Genomic DNA, 24,831 nt, shown 5'->3' with positions numbered 1-24,831 from the left:
TTATATGATAACTACTTATGCAGAGTCGAAGTTAGAATTGAAGACAACCGAACACCAAATACGTCTAGTTCGCGATTAGGATAAAGTGAATGGATTTGATACGTAACACTAGGCCTACGCCATTGTTTTCTATGTAATTTCCTCTCTTATTTGAATAATCTGGGCATTATTACCCGGAAACGATAACTTTGTCTATTGCAGTTAGTCTAGTGAAGTGGCAGGGTTGGATAGGATAGGAAAGGGACGGAAGGGAAGGAGGAGAAGCGGGGATGGGACGGCCACACTGGGAGAAATAAAGGGTTCTTGGGAAAGGGTTAGAGACTTCAAAGGAGGACATTGAAACTTGCAACTAACACCCACGGTCCGTTGCAAGGAACAACTTGCAACAGTAAATGTGTGTGCGTGCGTGTGTTTATGCAAGGCTGATATCATCAACAAAGGATTGTTGATGTTTCAGCTTCTATAGACTTTAATAGGTCTATAATTTTGAATATATTTGAAAATTTGTATTTTATAATAAATAAAAACATTATACAAATGATATGATAGAAATGACACATTATGAACAAAATATATATATTTATATTAAAAAAAACCGTATGATTCGAGTGAGCGATGAGCAGCGATGCCAAATTTCCTCCTAACACCTTCATTTTCCCTTAATAAGACTCATACCACATTAGCCTTTCCATTTACATTTGGCAACAATTGAGACTAACAAGAAACTACGCTTTAGCATTATACGGTATATATGGGATTTAATTCTCTCTCTCTCTCTCTCTCTCTCTCTCTCTCTCTCTCTCTCTCTCTCTCTCTCTCTCTTCTCTCTCTCTCTCTCTTTTACACACACATTTGATAACTCTTTGTCTGCTATTCCTTTGTTCTTAAATGCAATTAGTCGTTGATTCTTTGCCTTTAGGTAAATATGAAACATAATTGTGTATGTGCATGAATGTGTGTGCTTGGGTAAGGACGGAAGTCTAAACAAAGGTCTCTGGATATGAGAGAGAGAGAGAGAGAGAGAGAGAGAGAGAGAGAGAGAGAGAGAGAGAGAGAGAGAGAGAGTAGGGCTGTACTTTCCTTAAGAGATTAGCTGATTTTATCTATATTTACCCAAATACTATACTAGAAATATAAAAACCTTATTTTTCTCTCGGTGTTTAGAGGTTACTCACGAATGACAGTGGCAGGAGACAGTGAAAATGCCCTAGAGACTGACCCTATACACACATGATCAGCGCCCAAGTCCCTTCTTCACCCAAGCTAGGACCAGGGAAGGCCAGGGGATGGTTAATGATGACTCAGCAGGTAGACCTAAAGGTTCCCTCAAACACCCCATCCTTAGCTTGCAAGGATGGTGAGGTTGCAGACACCACATGAAACTATAAAGGTTGAGTGAGTCTTGAACCCCAGTCCGGCATATTGCCAGGCAGTTGTTAATGAGGAGTCATCTTATATGCTAGAAAATCCTCCTTTATGATTTAGAAATGTCTCCTCTTCTTCAACTGATTCTTATTATAAGGAGACTTGTTTTATACTTAGTAATGAGAGAGAGAGAGAGAGAGAGAGAGAGAGAGAGAGAGAGAGAGAGAGAAGTTTGACTTGAATGAAACTAATGACAGAATGATAAGATATTTGATGTGATCATTGATGTTCCCGATACTTAAATCCAACAGTATTTCGGTTCAAATGAGAATTTTCCTATTTAATAATTGATTTTGAATGTTTTGAGTTAATAATTGGTTTCAGCATTATATTTTTTCTTTCTTTCTTTCATAAGAAATACTTATAAATCATTATGTAACAAAATTGACTGAGATATTCACATATAGGATACATTTCAGCATTAGGCCTATAATGGAGGCTCGGCCTCATGCATGAGACTGTCATGTTTCAAATTTGGCAACATCTTTAATTAACTAGTCCAGTCAAATTAGGAAATAAAAATGAAAAAATTCATAACAAGCTGAAAATTGGAGAATGTTTTCTACAGACAATTAGAAATAACACATCAAAAGTCCCCATCCGTCCACCCTGAGCTTCATCCGCCATCTTGGAAAATGGCCGCCAAATTTCAGTTTTTCGCTATTTCCATGGAAACCATTGATCTTAGGAAAATAATTGCCTTATACATTATTGTTCACCATAATATTTTATACAAAAGATGTTCAATGCATTTTTTTGCTATGAATGATAGTTTTAATGATATTCTCGGATTTGTAACCATATTAAATTGTGTGAGCATGCCCATGTGAATTTATTCACTTGCTTTTGATCTGATACTTGGCTTTTTTTTTTTTTTTTTTTTTTTTTTTGCACTATAGTATTTTCTATATGGTTATCCTTTTTGTTTTGTTTTCATTCAGAATATACTTTAAAAATGGAAGGAACCACAGATCAAAGTGAATTATATGTACTTTGCAAAGAACGCTTAATAGAAAGTGAAAAATGTTTGTGTTAAGAAAGGTATGTCGACACTTGTTGAAGCAAGTAAGAAAAGAAGAGATGATAAGTGACAAAAGTGGGTTAATTTATCAACTATTCAAGTGCACATAAAATGCAGAAAAGACTCTACTAGAGAAAAGAGTATAAAAGCCGTTTATAAAAAAGATACAACTGACCAGGAGGAAACAGGGTCACCTATTAAACAGAAAATTAGATCAAAAGAAACTGTGTTTGATTTCAAGAAAAGAAGTATATCTTGTTTTCAAGAGTGCTGTGAAAAAGAGGAAAAGAAAAAACCCCTCCATAGACGGCAAGTAGTTAGTAGAGTAATGACCTTAGACTTTGGAAAAAATGTGCTGGATAAATGCATCAATCGTAATGATGACTGGGGCAAAAAAATAGAAGCAATTATAGTTGGTGTTCATTGTTTGGTTGCAGAAGAAGCAAGATACCATAGGTCATGTAGCTCCAAGTTTTTTTCGAAGCAACACTTAAATCCGTCAGGTAAACGTGGACGACCCGATGATGAAGATATAGAAACTGTCTTAGAGAAAGTTTGTTCATATATGGAAGACAGTGATGACTGTCAATTTACTTTGCAGGAATTGTTAGATGTGATGCATCAGAACTAATCTTGGAGGACAAGTGGAAGCTATCTGAAAACCAAATTACAAGGAAAAGTATGGAAATGATGTTATCATAACTACCCTCCAAAGTAAGATTCCCATTGTATGTTTCCGCAAATCAGGAGATAAATTGCTATGTAATTCTTGGTATAATGAAAAACTCCATTGTGAGAAAGAAGAGCGAATGAGGATTGTTAGAACTGCAGCAACTATTATTAAAGAGGACATCAAGTCAAAGGTGTACGACTCCAGCAACTATCCTTCTCCTGAGGGACTCTTTAATAATGTTGAAAACAACATACCTGATTCTCTTCAAGTTTTATGACATGAAATAATTGAAAAAGGAGGAAAGGGAGATACAGACAACAAACACAGGGTATGCTCTGCTATAGCTCATTCAATCTTACAAGCAGTCCGTCCAAGAACACTTGTCTCTCCGATCCTACTCGGAGTAGCTGTTTACGTACACAGGAAATTTGGATCAAGACTCCTGGTACATATTTTACATAAACTGGGATTCTCTACTGGATATAATGAAGCACAACTCTTTGAAGCATCTTGTATGAAAACTACCCCTCCTAATATTTTGCCTGATAGTTTCATGCAGTTTGTTTTTGATAATGCAGATTTTGATGTGCACACAATAGATGGGTTTCACACATTTCACTGCATGGGAGCCATTGAATGTGTAACACCAGCAGGCTCAATGATCAAACCAGAAGTAATTGAAAGACTGAAAAAAATGCCATCTGCTAGAGAAATTTCTTCGTGTTTATCTGTAACAGTGAAACCCTTCACAAGTCATAGTGAAAGTGGACTGAAAAGGATTGAAATTGAGGATCTAAAGAAACTTACATCAAATCCTAGTGAAAAAATTACGTCATTTTGTCATTTGCTATGGTTGAGTGGGAAGTGGATGAAATTTAAGGATATTTCACACTGGAATGGATTTATGGATGCTATCAATAATAGTGAGGACTTTGATATGACGTCCATTTGCTTCTTGCCTTTCCTTGATTTAAAGGCTACCTCTTCTGATGCAATAAACAGCGTGTTACATTTTGCATCTGATTCATGTAGAAAAGCGAGTAAGAGTGTGACATGTGTTACTTTTGACCAGCCACTATATTGGAAGGCAAGAGAGATTGTGTCCTCTACTGAAAACAGTTTGAATTTAGGTAATGTTTTCGTGCGACTAGGTGGTTTTCATCTCTTAATGTCATTTTGGGTTCTATTGGGTACATCATGGCCGGTAGTGGATTAAAAGAAGTGTGGGAGACAGTTTATGCACCTAAATCTACAGACAAAATGATGACAGGACACAGCTTTGCCAGAGCCCTTGTCCAGAAAACTAGCTGAAAATGGTATCTCGGTGAAACAAGCACCTGATGATGCAGATTTATTAATTATACAGACAGCCATACGAGAGTGTTTGAACTCTGAGAGCACCATCGCTGTTTTTGGAGATGTTGACCTTCTTATACTTCTGACTGCACTGACACCAGAAAGCAGAGATATTACTTTCTTGAAACCTGGTCGTGGAAAAGTGCCTGCCCGACACTACAATTCTTCTGATCTACAAACTTCACTTGGTTCACTAAAGGATTACATTCTTTTCATTCATGCTGCCAGTGGGTGTGACACAGTTTCGTCTCTCTTCGGACAAGGGAAGCTTAAACTATTCAGACTTTTACAGAACAAAGAAAGTCTAAGAAAGCATGTACAGTAGATGTATTTAATAGCAAGACATCAACACAGAAATCAGTGGGTGATGCAGGAGAGAAGTTACTTATTGCCCTATATGGAGGTCCTGATGAAGAATTTCGATTGAAGTGCTTTAGGAGAGCAACAGTACGTTGTAAAGGGCAAGTAAAACTTGAAAGACTTCCCCCAACAGCAGAAGCATCAAAACAACATTTTCTTCTTGTGTACCATCAGGTTCAACTATGGCAGAGCAATCCACTACCCCCTGACCAGTGGGGATGGATAAAAGGCACTGATGGCTTGGTTCCTGTCACCACAGAATTACCACCCGCACCTGAGAAGTTGCTACATTTGATATCGTGCACATGCACAAAGAACTATGTACGAAACTGCAGCTGTGTAAAAGGGGGTCTAAAATGTTCCATCGTATGTGTATGTTGTCGAGGGTTTTCTTGCTCAAACTCTATAATCCAATCCGAGGAAGAACTAATGGATGAACTGGAGACTCCCTCACGTGATACTGCTGAAAGTGACAATGAAGATCATGAAGAATCTGGTGAACCAGAAGAAATATGTCATGCAAACCAACAGGAAATTAGCTGTGAAGAACCAGTCAATAATTCAGGTACGGCAAAATCAAGTGTTTTACCATCTACTTCTACTAAAGTGGAGCCGCTAGAGCGTCCAAGGAAAACGTTAAGGTCACAGATTTAGTGTAAGAAATTGTATATGTGACAAGGAGAATATCAAGATAGTTGTGGATTAGGCCTAAAGGGGAAACCACATTAAAAAAAAAAAAAAAAAAAAAAAAAAAAAAACACGCACCTACGTACTTTACATCATGGGTGGTGTGGAAAAAAGTACGAATTTAAAATATTGTGCTCGCAAAAACGTGATATAGCTTGCAAACTATCACTTGTAGAGTACATATGTATGAAACCTCTTTTGTTGAAAGATTGGTGAGCTTTAATAATGTACGGAATAGTCATTTTCGTCAGACCAGACCAACCGTTTTCATGAAAAAAGCAAAAAAAAGGAAATTTGGCGGCCATTTTCCAAGATGGCGGACAAAGCTCAAGGTGGATCAATGGGGACGTTTGATATGTTATTTCTAAGTGTCTAAAGAAGTCATGTGCAACATTTTAACTTGTTATGAATTTTTTCATTTATTTCACTAAAATGTGACTAAAATGACTGGACTAGCAAATGAGAAAGGCAAACAGATAAATGCTCATTTTGAAGAAGTTTCTCCCTGACTGACATAGAAAAAAATCGAGTGAAGAAATGGCCTGGCCTAAAACATCAAGGGGATTTTTCTGATTCAAGAATATATTTTGGACGTTGATTTTTCGTAGGGAAAGTCCCATCTGTTTATTCCTTCCCAGCTTACATTACTCCCTCGTATTTGCTGTGATATTATCTTTTCTTAAATGTTTTAACCTCATATTTCTTTCTCCGTCATCGTCAGGGTTAAAAAAAAAAAACTGTAGCCCTATTCTCATCTGTTCATATTTCTGGTATGTATTTAATGTAGTTATTGTCTTTATTCTTAATTGTATCACTATATTTTTTCATTATTATTGTGTTTTCTTCTTACATAAATGTAGGCCTATTAGCCTACACAAGCCATTCATCACTAACACCATGGCGCCATTGAACTAGTCACTCTCCTTCATTTCCAGCCTAAAAACTTTTAATTGGTCCCAATTAAATATGAATACCGTATATTAATTCATTGTTTTTCAACACACTTGAAACGACCAAATTTAATTTTGTATGCCCAGGTATAACAAGTATTATGTATACATATTTTTTTTTAAATTCTTAAGGAAATGCCATTTTTTTTATCTTAAACAAGATTTAATAGACTTTATTTTTGCACTTCTGAAGAGATGAAATTAGGAATTACTGTTTCTAAGAAATATACGAATTTAGATTTAATTTTGATACTGAATAGGGGACAGTTTTTATCAAGAATTAAAAGGTCTATTGAGTTATTGCTACTATATTCACAATGAAAAGCTTAATTCAGTTTTTATGAATCAAAATTGCAATCTAAATACGCTATCAATGACTGATGAAATGGGCAATCATATTAATTAAACTATTAATCACGTAATTACATCATGGAATTAGATAATGAATGCCTGATTAATATCTATTAGTATGTATGTATGTATGCATGTGTGCAATGAACATCTTTCATTCGCATTGGAGGTTATTTATCTTTTCTTATTTAGGAAATCAGTTACAACTTAAGAACAGTTTCCATCTTCAATATCTTCAACCTCAAAGATAACTAAAGTCCGTAGGAAATGAAATAATCATGTAGGCTCTTTATATTTTCTAGAAGAAAATGGATTTTCATTAATCAAGGTTACATGAAGCAGTTATGAAGTCTGTTCTGTTTCATTCATTTGTTTTGAAGACTGAGGATAATTAGAATATGGATATTTGCTATAATTTTTCATAGAAATTTCAAGAACACACACACACACACATATGTATATGTATATATATATATATATATATATATATATATATATATATATATATATATATATATATATATATATATATATATATATATATATATATACATACAAGAGCATAATGAATGTATCACTTATATGCATTCTTGATGGGCGTGTCAGTGTCCATGCATTGTTTCCATAAAATCCGAAAGTGTGGGAGGAGAAAAGTCAGAAAAGTAGTTCGTGGTATTTCTACATTCTGAATTTCTGATCCTAAACTATCGGAATTAAGTCTGCCTTAAGGTAATTTGTTTTATCTTTATATAATAGAATTCAAAAGAAAAAACATGGTTAAGTCATGATAAAATAAGAAAAAATTCCCAACTTTTGATAATCCTGTCAAATGTATTTTTCCGCCAGACTCTGGTGACTCCCGTTTGTTATTATTACACTCGCTGATCATGGCTGATGGCCTGGAAGTTCTGGAACGAAAGAAACTCATAGTCACCTCATGTTTCCCACATTTTCGGTCATTAAACGTTCCACATCTTTTTCCCTAAGGTTAGTACCGTTAATTTAAACACCAAACCATGTGTTTTAAAGTATCTTTTGAGTTATTTTGAAATGATAAATGAATAGTTATGTAGTAAGCAGTGTTAGTAAGCCTACTGTAAGCCGGCAGTCATTGGCCAAGACGTTTTACCAATGGCATCAATTTAAAGAGTTTATGTAAAGAACATTACAATATTTGTTAGGAGATTGGGACACGCTCAATTGATTGAATCTTTGCAAATATTTTAATTCGCATATACTACGGGCGGAAACAAATATTAAAGGAGTTACAGATTTTAATAAATTCACCTTTTGCTCCTTTAGTCTTTTAAATCTGCCTCATGAGGATCCGGTTCAATTATAGAAGAGTACAATGTTAGTTAGGGCATTGAAAATCGCATAATTGAATAGATCTTTGCAAAGACACCACTTTGAATTCCGAATCTTATTGGAGGAAACCTCTGTTAACGAAGTTACAGATTTTAATAGAAAAAAAAAAATGTTTTGCTCCTTTTGTCATAGCACCATAGGAGTCTCCTTCCACCTGGTATTTCAGAAAAGTGGTAGGTCGTGCCTACCACTTTCGAACAGACTAAAGGGCCATCATTTTATATTCTAATTGTTATTTTCAGTATTGGAGTATGAAATATAATCATGGTAAATGTGTAGGAGAGCTCCGCGGAAGATCTTGAAGAATTTAAACACCTACAATTCACTATTATATCATATAGAACGCTTATATAATAGTCAATATATGAGCAGCTTCTATTTAACGAAGATATTCGTGTGTATAGTTATGTTTCACTTGGATTTTTTCTAAGTGTTTGTTTTTGTTTACTGTGTGATGTCTTGGCTAAAATGAGCTGTTTCACCGCCTTACTGCGTATGGCAGACTAGTTCTCAATGCTATTCTAACCAATAACAGGTGTTTTCTTGACGTCACACTGTTTGAAAACCAATCATGGCGGTTTTTACAAATCTAGCCAATGCTGACACTTATTACTTCACTTATCCCTGCTATTTTTCCACCAGTTACCACAGTTTACGTGAAGTTCCGCGGAAGGAATATTTTTGCACGTCTCGGATCTCCCTTCAAACTGAAAAGCTCATTTTGCCGTGAAGTATGGAGCAATTAGCAGGACCTTCATCCCGTTCCGACTGTGTCACTTGTGACAATTGCTTTATTTCTTATGGGGATTTTTGTGTACATTATTCAGGGAAAGTTGATTTGCTAATTGCATTTGCTCAACGTCATGGTTTGATTTTGGCAGAGAAAAAGTGCCCTAATTGTGAAAATGTGTGCCGTATAGATTACAAGGATCAAGTAAAGATAAGCACCCCTGCATGGCCCAGGGAGTGCTTATCTTTACTTGCTCAAATATGGGAGTGCTTTCCTTTACTTGCACAATTTCGGGAGTGCTTTTCTTTACTTGCTCAAAATTATTTAATTTGTTCTGACAGGTTGTTTTCTCTTTTGAATAGTTCAAATAGTTGCGTTAACGAGTTGTTTTCTCTTCTTATTTGAGGATATCATTTTGGCTGTTCTGATAGATTATTTATGTTCTGACAGGTTGTTTTCTCTTCTGAATAGTTTAAATAGTTACATTAACGAGTTGTTTTCTCTTCTTATTTGAGTATATAATTTTTGCTGTTCGGATAGATTTTACTTTTTAGCATGATATACCTCAGAAAGTCGTATAAAGTCTTGAGAGAAACCCTTAACATGGACCGTTCTCTGTATGAAGAAATTCTTAAGTCACTGTTGGTTGAGGACCCGACTCCTGCAATTAACTGGATGAAGCAGCAGAAACTTTTGAGAGCTGAACTAAAATGCCCTCATTGTAGCATTTTAATGAAGTGGACAAAACGTTCTTCAATACAAGACAAATATGTCTGGAAGTGCCAAGTTAAGGAATGCAGTAAATATAAGCACTACGAATCGAATCGCAAAGATTCGTTTTTTTATCGCTCAAAGCTTTCTTTACAAAAGTGGATTGAAGGAATCTTCTACTGGTGTCAGGAACTGAGTGTTTTGCAGACCGTACAGTTATTGAATGTTTCAAAAGTGACAGTTATTGACATGTTCAGCTTTTTTCGTGAAATTTGCTTGAAACATTTTGAAAGGAACCCTATCAAGCTTGGTGGACCAGGCACAACGGTACAAATTGATGAATCTTGTTTTAGCCATAAACCAAAGCACCATAGAGGATGTTCTCCCCAGAATCCACTATGGGTATTTGGAATAGTAGATCCTACTTCTTCACCATCCCTGGGTTATATGGAGATTGTTGATTCGCGCAATGCCGAAACACTGTTGCCGATAATTAGAAAGTAGTTATGCCTGGAACAATTATTCACAGTGATCAATGGAAAGCATACAGGAACATTGAAAGGGACCTTGGATATACGCATCATACAGTTAACCACTCCGTGAATTTTGTTGACAGGACTACAGGCGTTCATACACAAGCAGTAGAGAGCTACTGGAACAAACACAAAATAAGAATAAAACGGATGATAGGATGTAAACGAGAATTTTTGAACTCTTATTTGCATGAATTCATGTGGAGCGAACGTAACAAGAACGACAAGTTTCATAGATTTTGTGAAACTATAGCAAGACAGTATTATTTTAATTAAATTTTTACAAGTATTTTTGATTTCTGGACTCGACATCTTATTTCAGTGTTGTATATTTCATTTTATATTTCATATATCAATAAAATTTCAAAATAATTTATTGTGTTTAAAGTTTAAACCATAATTATAATAATGTGCTTATCTTTACATGCTCAAATATGGGAGTGCTTATCTTTACTTGCTTTTATTCAAGACCAGGGAGTGCTTATCTTTACTTGCTCAAATATGGGAGTGCTATTCTTTACTTGCACAAATTCGGGGGTGCTTTTCTATACTAGTCAGTTATGGGGGTGCTTATCTTTACTTGATCCGATTACAACAAATTAGCATTCCGGTGTGATCGTAGTGGGGTTACTCGTGGGAAAAGGAAGAGGAGGTGCAATTTTTTTGTGTCTTGTTTCAAAGGTAAGTTAGATTGAGACTAATTTGAAGTTTGTGTTCCTTTTTTTTGCAAAAGGCGTTTTCATTTGAATTTGTCTCGTTTGAACTGAAACTCAATGTGGCCTTAAGGGGGGGTCGCAGGGGGGGCGGAGCCCCCCCCCCCCCCCCCCCCCCCCCCCCCCACCCCCCCCGGTAGGCCTAGGTAGGGGTACAGGGCCCCATAGGCTAGGTTAGGTGGGTGTCTTAGGTTTGGTGGTGCCCTGAAAATTACTGTGGCCTTAAGGGGGGTCGCAGGGGGGGGGGGGGAGCCCCCCCCCCCCCCCCCCCCCCCGGTAGGCCTAGGTAGGGGTACATGGCCCCCAGGGTAGGGTAGGTAGTTGTATTAGGTTCGGTAGTGCCCCGAAAAATCACTTTTCTCCTCCTCCCCCCACCCAAAAACCCCGCTTCCCACTGGGGTCCCCCATAATTGTAGTAGTAGGTTTATGCTTACATTTTCTGTGTAAGAGTTAGGTGGTTGTAGGAGGATTATCTCACAGTGTCAAGGTAACTGTAGCTCTAATTTACAGTTTTCTTTCGTTTTCTACTTTTAGAAACTTTTAAATCGAGCGCGGAGCTCTCCTACACATTTACCATAATCATAGCTCTTATTGATCATATTATTAATAAAACTGGTAAAAATGTTTGATATGGTTATTCTGGTCATTGCAAAAGGAAGCCAAGTCTATGTTTTAACATGCAGGAGGGTGAAGCTACAACTCTACCCTTTGTCAAGTGTGTACTCGTCCCCTTTAAGAGTGTATAATTGATAACGCCGAAATACTATCCCAGGGGGCTAACACGCATAGCAAAACATGCCGCCTGCCAGAACATAGGAGCAATGAGGTAATGCTTAATGGCAAGCGATAAATACTTAGCTTAGTTAAGTTAGGAAATATTTGTAATACAATGAACACTGCTATAACGACTCTTTAGAAATGATATGAAAAACCCTTTTTTTGTCTTTGTGTCCGGAAGTCCTGACAAACAAAAGCTCCAGTGTTTTGACATTATTTCATTACTATTAGGCCTATTCGGGTTTGATTTACATCACATTTTTTTATTACGATAGCTAGGTTTTTATGACGGACGGAAACAAAAATTATAAAAGTTGATTTAGATATCTACACAATTAGGCAAGTACACTAAAGATTAAGGTGTTTTTTTAAAAAGTAATTGGTGACACTTCCTAGCGTAAAGCCTTAGGTTTTCAGTTATGGTAGTCGATCTACCATTACTCAGAAACTGAATTTCCGCCAAGAATCATTATCACTGACTTTCTTAATACCATTAAATCCTTATAAAACCAATCTTATTTTTCACAAACAGTTTATTGCACTATTCTATAGTTTTACTCAAAATGAAGAGTAAAGATAAAGATCTATGCGATAAATGCCTTGTAGAAAATAAGAATGGTTTTAATGCCTTTTATGGTGTTTTGAATGTTTTTGATAAAGATTCCTGGCAGTAATCAATAGTATTCGATGGGTCGATTACCATAACTGAAAATCCATGACTTGGCTCTAGATAATGTCATTAGTTACGTTAGAAACGGCTTGAAATATAGTGTACTTGTCTAATTGAGTTATTTAAATTACCCTGCTTAAACTTTTTCAACCAGTTATAAAAAAACCAGATACCGTAATGAAAACTGATTAATAGTACAGTACACGTTATATATAAGGTGTTTTGAATGTAACTAATGAAGATAGGTACCTAGCTGCAAAGCCATAGCTTTTCACTTATATACGGTAGTTGACCCACCATAATTCATCAACTATAGGTTACTACCAGAAGTCATAAAAAAATGTTTAAAACACCCGAAAATACATTGATTAGTCATCTTTTATAAAACTGTTTATTGTACTGTTCTATATTTTACCAAATTTAGTAGCCTCTTTCTTAAATGATCCCTAATTTGTTTTACCAATTCAGGTGAAATTATATTTTCATTTGGAATTAAGTAACTAAATTGTGACTGCTGGGATACTGGACTAGTGTATTTGGACCAAATTTTGGTTAAGTATAAGGTTCTTATGATATTAAAACATATTGAAAGGCTAGCTCTATATTATTGTTCAAGTTATAGATCTATAGAATTAAATAGCATAGACTGTTGAAATGATCATGACATATTTTCCTTTTTCCAATTATTAGAAATAGGTAAAACTAGGATTTTTTAAAGTTATATACAGCAGGTAGTCATATATATATAGTGTGCTATATTTTCAAATTTGGGAATTCTTGTTTCTTGGTTGATTGTGTATACCTATTGTCCCAGGTTTGTTTATTTTACATATGTTTTGTTTAGTGTAATAGATCCTTGAAAAAAAGTAAAATAAGCCTGACATATTTTAGGTAGGCCTAAATCATCCAGTAAAGCTTGTCTGGATCAAAACTCCCAGATTATCGAAGATCCTCCATGGGAAGTCAGATTATATGATGGGTAGACCACGTAGAATGCAGAGCACTAGTCGGGAAAGGGAAAACGCCATAAATTTCATTGTAATTCCTACATGAAAACTGGAAAAAATTAGTGTGTTTATGCAGAGAACAATAGGGCTATCATTCATAGACACCAGGTCTTGAACTCTCCTACCGAGAAAGACCTAAGAAAATGTAAATTGAATCATTTGGTGGGTGCAGCTTGACATGACTACATAAGCCAGCCTACAACATTGTATACCGTCAAATTTATGATCTAAACATATAATTTAAGGCAATTCTGGCAAAGCATTACTACATAATGCCCCATATATAAAGCAAAAAAGGGGCAGCCTTGTATGTTTATATAACATTTACTGCCTTTCCCTACCTTAACCAATTATGTAGATTACTGGAATTTGTACTAACCTTAACCTAACCTAATCTAGGATGTGGGATCTTTACTTAGCCAGACAAACACCCCCACCTAATTTAATTTAAAATACTCTAGGTAGAATCAAATTTATTGGGTAGCTGAATAAGTAGAACTTCAAAAGTTCAAACTTGCAGCAAGTTTTGTGTTGAACAGGCTGTCATAAGTCATTTTATAGTTGATATACTGATATGACATCTCTTTTGATGATGTTGCCATTATTGAAATATTTTGTTAATTTTTTCTTATTGTTTATTTCCTTATTTCCTTTCCTTACAGGGCTACTGTACCCTGTTGAACCTTATTTCCTTTCCTTACAGGGCTACTGTACCCTGTTAGACCTTATTTCCTTTCCTTACAGGGCTACTGTACCCTGTTGGAGCCCTTGGGCTTATAGCATCTTGCTTTTCTAACTAGGGTTGTAGCTTGGATAGTAATAATAATAATGATTATAGTCATATCCCAACAAGATATACACTACTGTAGGTATTATTAAATTATGAAGGTATATTCTAACTCTATCAACTGCGCCAAAACAATTTGTTCGAAACAGTTCAAGCAGTTATCTAAGCAACACGTGCAAGTAACTGCTCTCAATTTTGTCGCTGGTTTGGAAATCAGTGGTGAATAATCGTGCTTAAACTATTGTCATATGGGTTTAGGAATATTTTATTCTTCGACATATTTACTAATTGACCTTTAGAACCAAAAACCATTCTTTAGAGCCTATGGAGTTGCTTAATGGCTGATATGTTTGTAGGATATGCTTGTTGCAAAAAAAAAAGTGTAATGTTCTCTTCATTTACTCACTGGCTGTCATGTGTGTAGTAAGTGCTTTAGTGGGTATACAATCTATTTATAATGCCATTTAATTAAGGTACAGTATCTGTCTTGTATATCATCTCTATTTAAAGTTCACAAAGTGATATATCATTAAGAAAAGGTGAAGTTACAGGAGATGAAGACTCCACTTAATGAGGATGACCAACCCTCATAAAAACAATTCTGGGGGATTCCATTGGGAAACCACTGTTTTAGGTGGGGAAATACAAGTATCTTGCTGAAACGATCATGGTCAGAAAGGCATAGATAAACACAAGATAATTAGGTGGAAAAATATATGGTTCTTGTAGGTGACTTGAAATGAAAGTATCAAAATTATCTATACTTTACTGTAATTCCTGTCACATCCTTTAGATGGCTTTTGCTTTGCTGTAGCTCGCTTTACTCGCAGAGACACACAATTTCTCTACTCTGTTCTGGTGAGCGGTACATCGATGACATGCCAAACATGTAGGTCATTACTTTGTGGATATTTTTTTACTTTCAGATTAGCAACAATAGCTTTGTACTGAATGGAGAGCGTTTTCAACGTGATCAATTATCATTATAGATGAAATTACACTGAATTTCAAAATAAATTGTACTTCCCCTTTTGCGGACTCCTTGTGATGGTAGTCGTGCTGAAACTGAAGTGGAGGGTGGGATGAAAGTTATGTAGTAGAACAACATTTGGGAACTTCCAGTGTTCATAAATATTTGGAAGCTTTCAATTGGCTAAAAAAGCTACGTAATGATTGTCATACTAAAAACAGAACAGCTAGCATAATTGAGTTTGGAAAATGCATGTGCAGTTACTCATTATTGGTCTCGTAAAAGTAAAAAATGAACTTAGTAGGGTTCACAATTCAGTCGATCAGAGCGATTTTTTAGTTATGCCCCATTAATCATAGAGGAAAATGCCAAAATAGCCAGCACTAATCCATTTTTTATAGCAAATGTGCAGAATAGCACCAAGAATTTAAATAGCATTGTGTGCATTATATTAAACATAACAGGGTTAAGCATGAAAAGTACATGCAAAAATAAATATTTTGAAACATTATTTTGATTTGAATGCATATATCAATAGTTTCAAAAGACACTTGTTACAAATTAGCCTATTTTTGTTTTCAGATAGAGGATCCTCTCTGATGCTAATGTTACTAACGGAAAGAAGTGGGGAACAAATTTTTAATAAGGGAACCATTAAGATGAGTAAAATATATTAAATGAGGAAGATGACATGATATTTCTAAAGGTGAGTTCCACTTGGTGTTTTGTCTTTTAAAAAATAAAGTACATTATTATTTTTGCATTGGACGCATATAATACTCATAACAGCCACCCAGATAATGTTGAATGAGTATTACATTGTCCCACTCTAACCTGAAGTAATGGTGGTTTCACTGGGAAATAATTTTACCCTGCATTAACATTTATGGTACCTATTGTTGTATGAAAAAAGAGGTGACTTGGGTACAAGATGGAATAGCCATTAAATCATTAACAAAGAGCTGTGGTAGTATCAATAGGTAGGTGAGGATGAGCCTCATACCTGCCTAAGTTAAGCCACTTTTGTCTTTGGTTACTTGGTTAAGGAATGTTTTTCCAATATGTTCTGTATATTTGTCACCATAACTGTTGGACTTTTACCTTGGGTTGTTGTTATCGCTTGTTTTGTTGAGTGTGCACACGCTTCTGATCAGTGGAAGTGCACAGAAATTTATAACAAGGAAATATTTTTTTTTTTCTTTTTGTAATAGTAATGTATATGTCTGAGGTTACCTGATGCATAAGCCCATTGTAACAGGTGCTTCTGATATGGGACAAGCCCCTGCCAGGATCAAGGGCCTGCACCCTCTGGTGGGAGATGGAGGAGGTCCGTTAGAGATGATTAGTCTGTGTTAATTTTGGCTGTGAACCTCATGAAGTTGAAGCCCCAGGAACCTTTATGCTGTAAGATGCTTAGGCTGAACTTGAAGGTACACAGAATAGGTTTTATACTTTTATATACAGTATGCAGAAATAAGGAATTATAATTGAACTAAGTATTTAAGAAAATTACTTCTAAGTAACTTCAAATTTGATAGCAAAATAAAATTAATTACTTAATTTCAAAATACAGTAGATCGTGGCTATATATGATGCCGCAAAAAAGTTGAGAATGTTTTTTCTTTATTGATATACTCATCCCATCAATTGAAAAGGTGACCCTGCATGTTCATAAATGCTTCATTTAATAGTGCTTCAATTTTTATTTTAGTCTTCAAATGGTCTTTGCTCAGCTTTGGCACACTTAATTATCAAATACAGTAAACATATTGCTCCTCGGTTTTGGCAAGTAGTACATTAATATGCTGTGTACACATTCTCTTAGGTCACTATTAAAGTATTATAATTTCCTATAATTGTATTTGTTCCGTAAATGAAATACAAACCACGCTATTTGATAGGGGTATTACTTTCGGCGTAGCTAAAATGACGAGCCATCAAGATTTAACGAAGGTTAACTACCCATACTGCTAGTTAGGGGGTTTAGGGGAGGTAGCTTGCTGTTGTGCCCCCCCCTCCCCCCCCCTCACACACCTGTGATTGAGGCCACTTTGCTTTTGGCTCGGATTGTGAACGAACATTGCCTCTCTTCATCCTTGCTGTATATTGGCAACCATTAATGACTTTTGCTTTTTCTTTTCTCATAGTGTGTTTGTGAAGTTGACTTCTGCGACCATGCGCACCTGCCCTAGACTCTCCGGCCTCCCTTGTGGGATGTTTATGTCGGCGGTGGAGACTGATCCTCACACCCTTTGTCCTGTATGCAGAGGTCAATAGTGTGATTGCGTAAATAAGTGTAATGAGTGTAGGGAGTGGTCTTCCTCCCAGTGGGAGAGATTTGGGCGACAGAGGAAGAAGTCCAAGCGGGATATTTCTCCTTTGGAGGGGGAAAACCCAAGGCCTCTTCTTCCGTCTCCTGACCCTCCTCTGAAACTCTTACTCGTTCGGCCTTTTACGAGAGACTGTCGAGTAGTAGCGTAGACAGAGTTAATGTCGGCCAACCCCGGTTCTTGAGAGATGGTATTGCTTCCCCTAGCGAAGCGGCCCCACCTGTCCCCCCGGATGAGGCCTTGTCACTAACCCCTCTTTTGCAGATTTGGTCTTTCTTGGGGCTTATGGGTCCGCCCTCCAAGGAAGCTTTGCTGCAGTTCATCCGCATGGGTGCTTCTGTTCAGCAGTCATCATCGCCATCAGAGGTATAGCCTCTGACCCTCGTCGACGTTCTAGTGTCAGAGGTGTCACGTGGTATCAACCAACTCCTCTGCCCCTCCAGACTTTCTAGCGGTTGCTGCAGACTTATTTTCCCCCGTTCCTGAACATCCTTCAAGGGGGAAACTAAGTCCGTCTGTCTCTCCTGCAAGTGTTTCTCCCCCTCAGGGGAGTTCACTCATAGAGACTCTTCTTCGGAGGATTGCTGCGGCTCACGGTCAGCTTGCTGATGGGGGCCCCTTCGTCGGAAAGCTCGCCCTCCACTTCGCCTTAGAGGTCTCCCTTCACCATCGGTGAAAAGGCGCCTCTTTGGTTCATCGTCGTCGCAGCCTTCCCCTGTAGAGGATCCTCTGCGGCAGTCATCTGACCTTCGACCATCGATCGTCATTGCTCCTGCTACTAGTCCTGTGACCTCTCTGCTGATCGTTCGCGATCCCTATCGGTGGATGCTAGCCCTTACAAAGGGCACATTGCAGTTCCTGACCATCCACCCTTCAGACCAGCCGACCTTCCATTATCGTAATAACCTCTTAAGGCTCTACCAAAGTGTGCAGCTGCAAGCCATCGCCCTGCAGCTGGCCAACCTACAAGACATCAGCGCTCACCAGCAGCTCGCCAGACTGCGCGTCGGCACTCTACAGCACTTCGTCACGCCCCTTCACCTGCTCGCCCTCATAGACGGCAGCAACATGCACCTGCGCGCCAACGCTCTCCTGCAGCCACGTTCATCTGCACACCCTGCGCTCACACACCCAGGGTCGGCCTCGCGTCAGTGCACTATTGCGCGCTTGCGCTTTCCCGTGCCCCCACGATCTCCTGCGCGCCAATTCTCTCCACCACACCAGCAGGCTCCTGCGCGCCAGTACTCGCCTGCACGTCAACGAGTTCCTGCGCGCCAACACACTGCAGCTCTGCAGGTAAAACAACACGCTCAATCCAGCGCTCTCCTGGACATCTGCACTCACCTGTGCGCACGTGCCACCACTTGCCTGCACACCTCTGGCGCGCGCCAATATTTTCCTGCGCGTGCGAGCGCCAATATTCTCCCGCGCACCAACAGGCACGGGCGCAGGAACTACACCCGGCAAGGTCACCATCGCTTCATTCCCTTCCCCGCAAACGCATTCCAGCGTGTCCTGCGGGAGAGGCAAAACAGGCACCGGCAGAGGGGTTCAGGATCCCTTAACTGCCTTCTAAGGCAGACCCACCTATTACGGTGACTACTGTACTCATAGGGAACCTTCGGTCCCTTTTTCTTTGCAGGGGATCTGTCTGACAGTGCATCAGTCAGTCAGCAACCTTAGTTCAATGCCCTAGTCAGAGCTGTAACACAGGCATTCAAGCCTGTCCTGTCCGACCGCTTGTCAGAGCAGCCTATAGCTCTGGACTCACGACATGGAACCATGGCTTACTCTACCCTTTTGAAGAGGAAAAGAGGGGTTTCCGACGCGGTCACTTCCCCGAGGGTAAAGCTAACTCCGTGATGACCATCAAGGCTAGTCCCTCCATTATCTCCCCAGGGATACTCTCCCTGTCTGATGAAGACAATCCTTCACCAAGGGAACCGCATGAGGAGAGGCACTCCTCCATCCCAACTTTGGAGGAAACCTCCTTCATGTGGAGAGTTCCCCTCAGAGATCAGGAGGGACACAACACTCAGGCCCCGACATTAGTCTTTTGACTCCTTCGTCGGGAGGAGTCCAAAGACTCCAAGACAGCCAAAGCCTCACCACATCTAGAACGGAGACAGCCAGCCACTCGAGGAATGTCCGCGACTCACCCCAAGAAGAGCACTTGGGGACAGAAGGAGACTTCGTTGCGAGTCCAACATCAGGAGACCAACAAGAGTCAGAATATGCATTCTGGCAGGTTCTGACTCTGAAGGTTCTCAATGGGTTTTCCGACCCAGAGATACCCCCTCGAGAGGGCAAAGACACGGTCTTAGACCGCGTCTTCGGCACCCAGAAACCCTCAAAGACCAGTGCAGGCCTGCCCAGGTCTCAAGGGTGGAGTAGTACCAGGGACAAGATTACCCAACAGCTCTCCGAGTTTGCCTCCGCCAACTGTACCGGCTCTACGAAGAACCTCCTCCCACCTCCGCGTATACTGCAGAGGAGGTACTTTGAGATCCTGGAGGAGCCCTGTTCAGCTCTTCCACTTCACCACTCTCTGGAAGAGCTAACCAGGGGAGTTCTCTTAAGAGACTTTCCAGCCGGCCAGTCTCGTTCTCGGCGGCCGAAGTCCTTAACCAGGAAAAGGTCACTAAGTATGCGATGCAAGCTACTTCGTGGCTGGACATCTGGTTAGGGACCTCGGGAAACCTGGTATGATTCGAGGATTTCTCCAAGGAGTGTACCAGGAAGGTAATGGAGACCTTTCTCCTCTCAGGCACTCTCACAATCGAGTTTCTTGACCACTAAGTTTCGAACTTATGGGCAAACACAATCTTGAAACATCGAGATGCAGTGTCTGAGAGGTTCCACCAACAGGTCCCCAGCGTCAAGACAAATAGGCTTAGACATTTCTCTGTAGAAGGGGCCCCCACCTGTTTGAGCCTAAGGATGTGGAACTTGCTGCTGAGATGTGGAGGAAGTCTCACCGAGACTCCATCCTCCATTGGACTTTAACATCCAAGCCCTATAAATGTCCAGCACCTCAGCAGTCCCGTCCTACCAAGACCGCGATGACGAAACCAGCAGCGAAGACATCAGTGTCTAATAAGCCCTTTCATGTCAAGGACAGGAAAGACAAAAAGTCGTCCTGGGGAGGAAAGAATCCTAAAGGGAGCAGCCGAGGCTGCAAACGGTAGGATAGGCACTCCCCCTCAGTTTCCACCAGTAGGGGGATGCCTACAAAGTTGCTCAGACAGGTGGAAGCAACTTGGGGCCGATTCCTGGACAATCTCCGTGATTCGTCTAGGATATCGTGTCCCGTTCATAACATCTCTCCCTCCCCTGACCAGGAATCCAGTGTCAATAGACTTCCTTGCCATGGAATCTGCAAGGGGGGAGGCCCTTCGGGCAGAAATCCAGACCCTGTTGAAGAAGGGCGCTCTCCAAGAGGTCCTTGATGGGTCCCCAGCCTTCTTCAGTCGACTCTTTCTTGTAAGAAAGGCGTCTGGAGGATGGAGACCAGTCATCGACCTCTCAGCTCCGGAACAAGTTTGTCAAACAAACTCCGTTTAGCATGGAGACGGCAGACACGGGCAGACTATCGGTAAGACCTCAAGACTTCATGTGTACACTGGACCTAAGGACGCGTACTTCCAGATCCCAGTCTATCCGTCTTCAAGGAAGTACTTAAGATTCAGCCTAGACAACAGAAAGTACCAGTTCAAGGTGCTGTGCCTCGGTCTTTCCTCAGCACCTCAAGTTTTTACCATTGTTTGCCCTAGTGTCATCTTGGGCACAGAGGATTGGCATCAGTCTGGACGACTGGCTAATCCTAGCAGACTCGGTGTCAACCCTTCTTCAACACCGAGACAAACTTCTCAAACTTAGCCAGGATCTGGGAATAATGGTAAATCTCGAGAAGTTGTCCATGCTTCCTACGCAGAGACTGGTATACCTAGGCATGATTATAGACACCACTCTCCAAAAAGCCTTCCTATCAGACGACAGGATAACAAGGCTGAGAAAGGTCGTAAGACCTTTTCTCAGACGATAAGAATTTCCAGCCCAAACGTGGTTACGTCTCATCGGTCACCTTTCATTACTAACTCGTCATAGTTCCCAATAGTCGCCTCAGGATGAGATCCCTGCAGTGGCAACTCAAGTCCCGGTGGAATCAGACTCGCGGTTCCCTGGACATCCTGATCCCCATGGGATCAGCGGAACTGACGGATGACCTCGAGTGGTGGGTGGCAGAAGAGAACGAACGAAAGGGAGTGGATCTTCTCGTCTTCCCCTCAGATTTGATGCTGTTTTCAGACGCTTCAAAAAAAGGTTGGGGATGGGGGGGGGGGGGCCACGTGCTGCACCACACGATCTCAGTCCTCTGGTCAGAGTCAGAAGAGTACCTCCACGTAAATCTCTTAGAGATGAAGGCCGTCTTTCTGGCCCTTCAACAGTTCCTGGCGGGCCACTCAGTGGTAGTGTTGAGCGTCAACACCACAGTAGTGGCTTTCATCAACAAGCAAAGCAGTACTTTTTCGCAGCATCTATTCCATCTAGCAGTAGAGATACTGAGATGGGCCGAAATCAACTCGATAACATTATCGGCACGCTTCGTTCCGGGCAAAAGGAATGTGCTCGCCAGCAACCTGAGCAGAGCATCTCAGATAGTGAGTACCAAGTGGTCTTTGGATCATCTAGTAGCCAACAAAGTCCTGACTTTGTGGACCTCTTTGCAACGGCCCTGAACCTCAGGCTCCCGCTGTATTATTCCCCAGTCCCAGACCCCAAGGCTGTCTGGCATGATGCATTCCAACAACGGTGGGACGACATCGTTTCGCCTTTCCCCCTTTCTGTCTGATGAGGAAGGTACTCAGCAAGACCAGAACATCGGTCAATCTTTCAATGTCCCTCATAGCTCCGCTATGGCATCACGCTGAAGGGTTTCCAGACCTTATGTACCTTCTAACGGAGCCCCCAAGAGAACTCCCTCCACGACACAATCTACTCAAACAACCACATGCCAACTAATTCCACAAAGCTGTAGCTTCGCTACGACTTCACGCCTGGAGACTAACCAGCATCTCCTCTCTGAGAGAGGATTTTTGCAACAAGTTGCGACTAGGATGTCTGGATACCTGCGTAAGTCATCAGCAGCAGTCTACCAGACAAAGTGGAAAGTGGTCTGTGTTTGGTGTCGTGGAAGGGGGTTTCTCTACTCTTGATGCCACTATTCCAGCAATAGCTTAGTTCCTCAGCCTTAAGCCTTGCTTTAGACTAAAAGGAATGGACATTTCTTCATCGCTAGAACTTTCCTTACTCATACGGAGTTATGAACTTAATGTCTTCGGTCAGAAGTGAGACCTCCCCCATGGAACGTGGTACAAGTTCTCGGGTATCTTAAGAGACCTCCCTATGAACCATTACGCTAGGCAACCGATCGCCACCTGACTTGAAAGACGGTGTTCCTGCTAGTTTTGGGAGTAGCAGATCCACGATTCGACGCCTTCCGGATTTCTAGTCTACGTACTGTAACAGTGACCCAGACCATCTCTCACAATGCCCAGTGAGGAGTTTGAGGCTGTATCTTAAAAGAACAGCCGCAGCCCGTCCCCGTGTGCCTGCACCATTCGTCATCACAGGAAGGACCAAGAGGAGAGTCACTAAGAACACCATGTCAGCATGGATTTACAAGGTTATAGACCATGCATTGAATCCAGACCTTCCTCTTTCATGTCATGATGTCAAGGGCGTAGCTACGTCCCTGGGATTCAAGAGAAACTTCTCAGTGACACAGGTTCTTCAAGCTGGGGTGTGGAATCGTCAGACCACATTCACATCCCACTACCTGCAAGAAGTGACCCACCGGAGACTCGATACATTCTCTATCGGTCCTGTGGTGGCTGCACAACAGCTGGTTTAAAACCTCAAGCTCCTTATTGGACAAGTAACAGAAGGTTGAGGGCATTGTTATCCGGTTTTAGTCTACGTGAATGAAATGGTTTTACTGGCTCTTATTCTTTTCTTCATTCTCCCCTCTCTTGCGGAAAGCAGCATCCTGGGTTCTCTGCACAGCTGACCTCAAACCACTGCAGATAAACCGTGTTCCCTTGTGTACCTAGCATTAAAACTAACACTGTCTCCCCATACCTTGGAAAAGTCCTAGTTACAATTTTTCCTTCTAAAGAACTCTGAAAAACTTTACCTGGACAGTCACACTTCTATATACCCCAACGCACAGCTTGTGTAGGCCGCTGACCTTGCGTAGCAAGGTTTTAGCGAGGGCAGGGTCTCCTTATTTTTGAGTACTAACATACTCAGATAAGGAGCCCTCGGGTAAAGCCAAAAGCCACATTGGGTGGGACCTCCACCCCACCTAATGGGTGAGTAACCCCTATTAAATAGCGCAGTTTGTATTCCAGTTATGGACCAAATGGCAAATTCGTAGATTAATTGTATTTTTCCTAACTGTAAAAACCTTAGCTATTTAAACAAACTTACCCCCCCCCCCGCCCTATCCCCCTTGCAGTCTTACCTCCAAGGAAAGTGAGCTCAATCACAGATGTGTGAGGGTGGCCGGTAGCAAGCTACCCTCCTCTACCCCTGCTAATTAGCAGTATGGGTAGTTAACCCTCGTTAAATTTTAATGGCTCGTCATTTCATCTACGTTGAGAACAATACCCCTATTAAATAGCTAAGGTTTGTATTGGTAGGGAAAATACAAATTATCTATGAATTTGTCATGTCATACTTCAAGTGGTCTCTCTCTCTCTCTCTCTCTCTCTCTCTCTCTCTCTCTCTCTCTCTCTCTCTCTCTCTGTTTTTTTTTCTTTTATATACCTTTTCTTTATTAGTAAATTAAAGTTTGTTCTGTAACTAGAAACCAAACTAACGCTATTTATAGGGGTGTTACTTTTGACGAAGCTGAAAGGACGAGCTATTAGAATTTAGGGGGGGGTTAACCACCCATACTGCTAGTTAGCAGGTGGGTAGGGGTTAGTAGCTACCCCTCTCACTCACACACCTGTGACTATACTTCACTTTGTTTTTGGCATAGATAGAGAAAAGTTGTTGCTGCTCTCCCTCTTCACCATTTGGACTGCCATTCATATGGCTTTTTTCATTTTTTTTTTTTTTTTCAGTTTGTGTGTTTGCTTCTTCTGCTGGCCATGCATACCTGCCCTGGTCCCAAGGGCCTCTCCTGCGATATTTATATGTCCGCTGAGGATACTGATCCTTACCGTATTTCTGGTTTGCATGGTCAGTGGTGTGATGAAAATAACAAGTGTATTGAGTGTCAGGAGTAGTCTGCCTTCCGGTGAGAAAGGTCTGGGCAACGGCGAAAGAAGAGGTCCATACGGGATTGTTCTCCTTCAAAGGTTACTTCTAAGCGAAGGAAACCTAAACCCTTTTCTTCTGCT

The 24,831-nt window shown here is 40.3% G+C and overlaps 2 long non-coding RNA genes across 5 annotated transcripts in view; one reads left to right on the top strand and one right to left on the bottom strand.

Moving 5' to 3' along the window:
* LOC137638257 (uncharacterized) overlaps nt 1–24,831 on the bottom strand; it is a 346,783-nt gene that overhangs the window by 248,722 nt on the left and 73,230 nt on the right. The window lies entirely within an intron of this gene.
* The window catches only part of LOC137638255 (uncharacterized), a 31,904-nt gene continuing 14,605 nt past the window's right edge, over nt 7,533–24,831 (top strand). The window contains exons 1-4 of one of the 4 annotated variants that reach the window (XR_011043963.1): nt 7,535–7,552; nt 7,670–7,810; nt 15,672–15,795; nt 16,348–16,519. This is a non-coding gene — a long non-coding RNA (uncharacterized lncRNA). Of the gene's footprint in view, nt 7,553–7,669; nt 7,811–7,955; nt 7,979–15,671; nt 15,796–16,347; nt 16,520–24,831 lie in introns of those variants that run through there. The other 3 variants (XR_011043964.1, XR_011043966.1, XR_011043965.1) reach the window with 3 other exon arrangements.

The sequence above is a fragment of the Palaemon carinicauda genome, chromosome 3, assembly GCF_036898095.1.
Source record: "Palaemon carinicauda isolate YSFRI2023 chromosome 3, ASM3689809v2, whole genome shotgun sequence".
In the NCBI taxonomy this organism is placed as follows: domain Eukaryota; kingdom Metazoa; phylum Arthropoda; class Malacostraca; order Decapoda; family Palaemonidae; genus Palaemon; species Palaemon carinicauda.
This window is presented reverse-complemented; position numbering and strand designations above follow the sequence as displayed.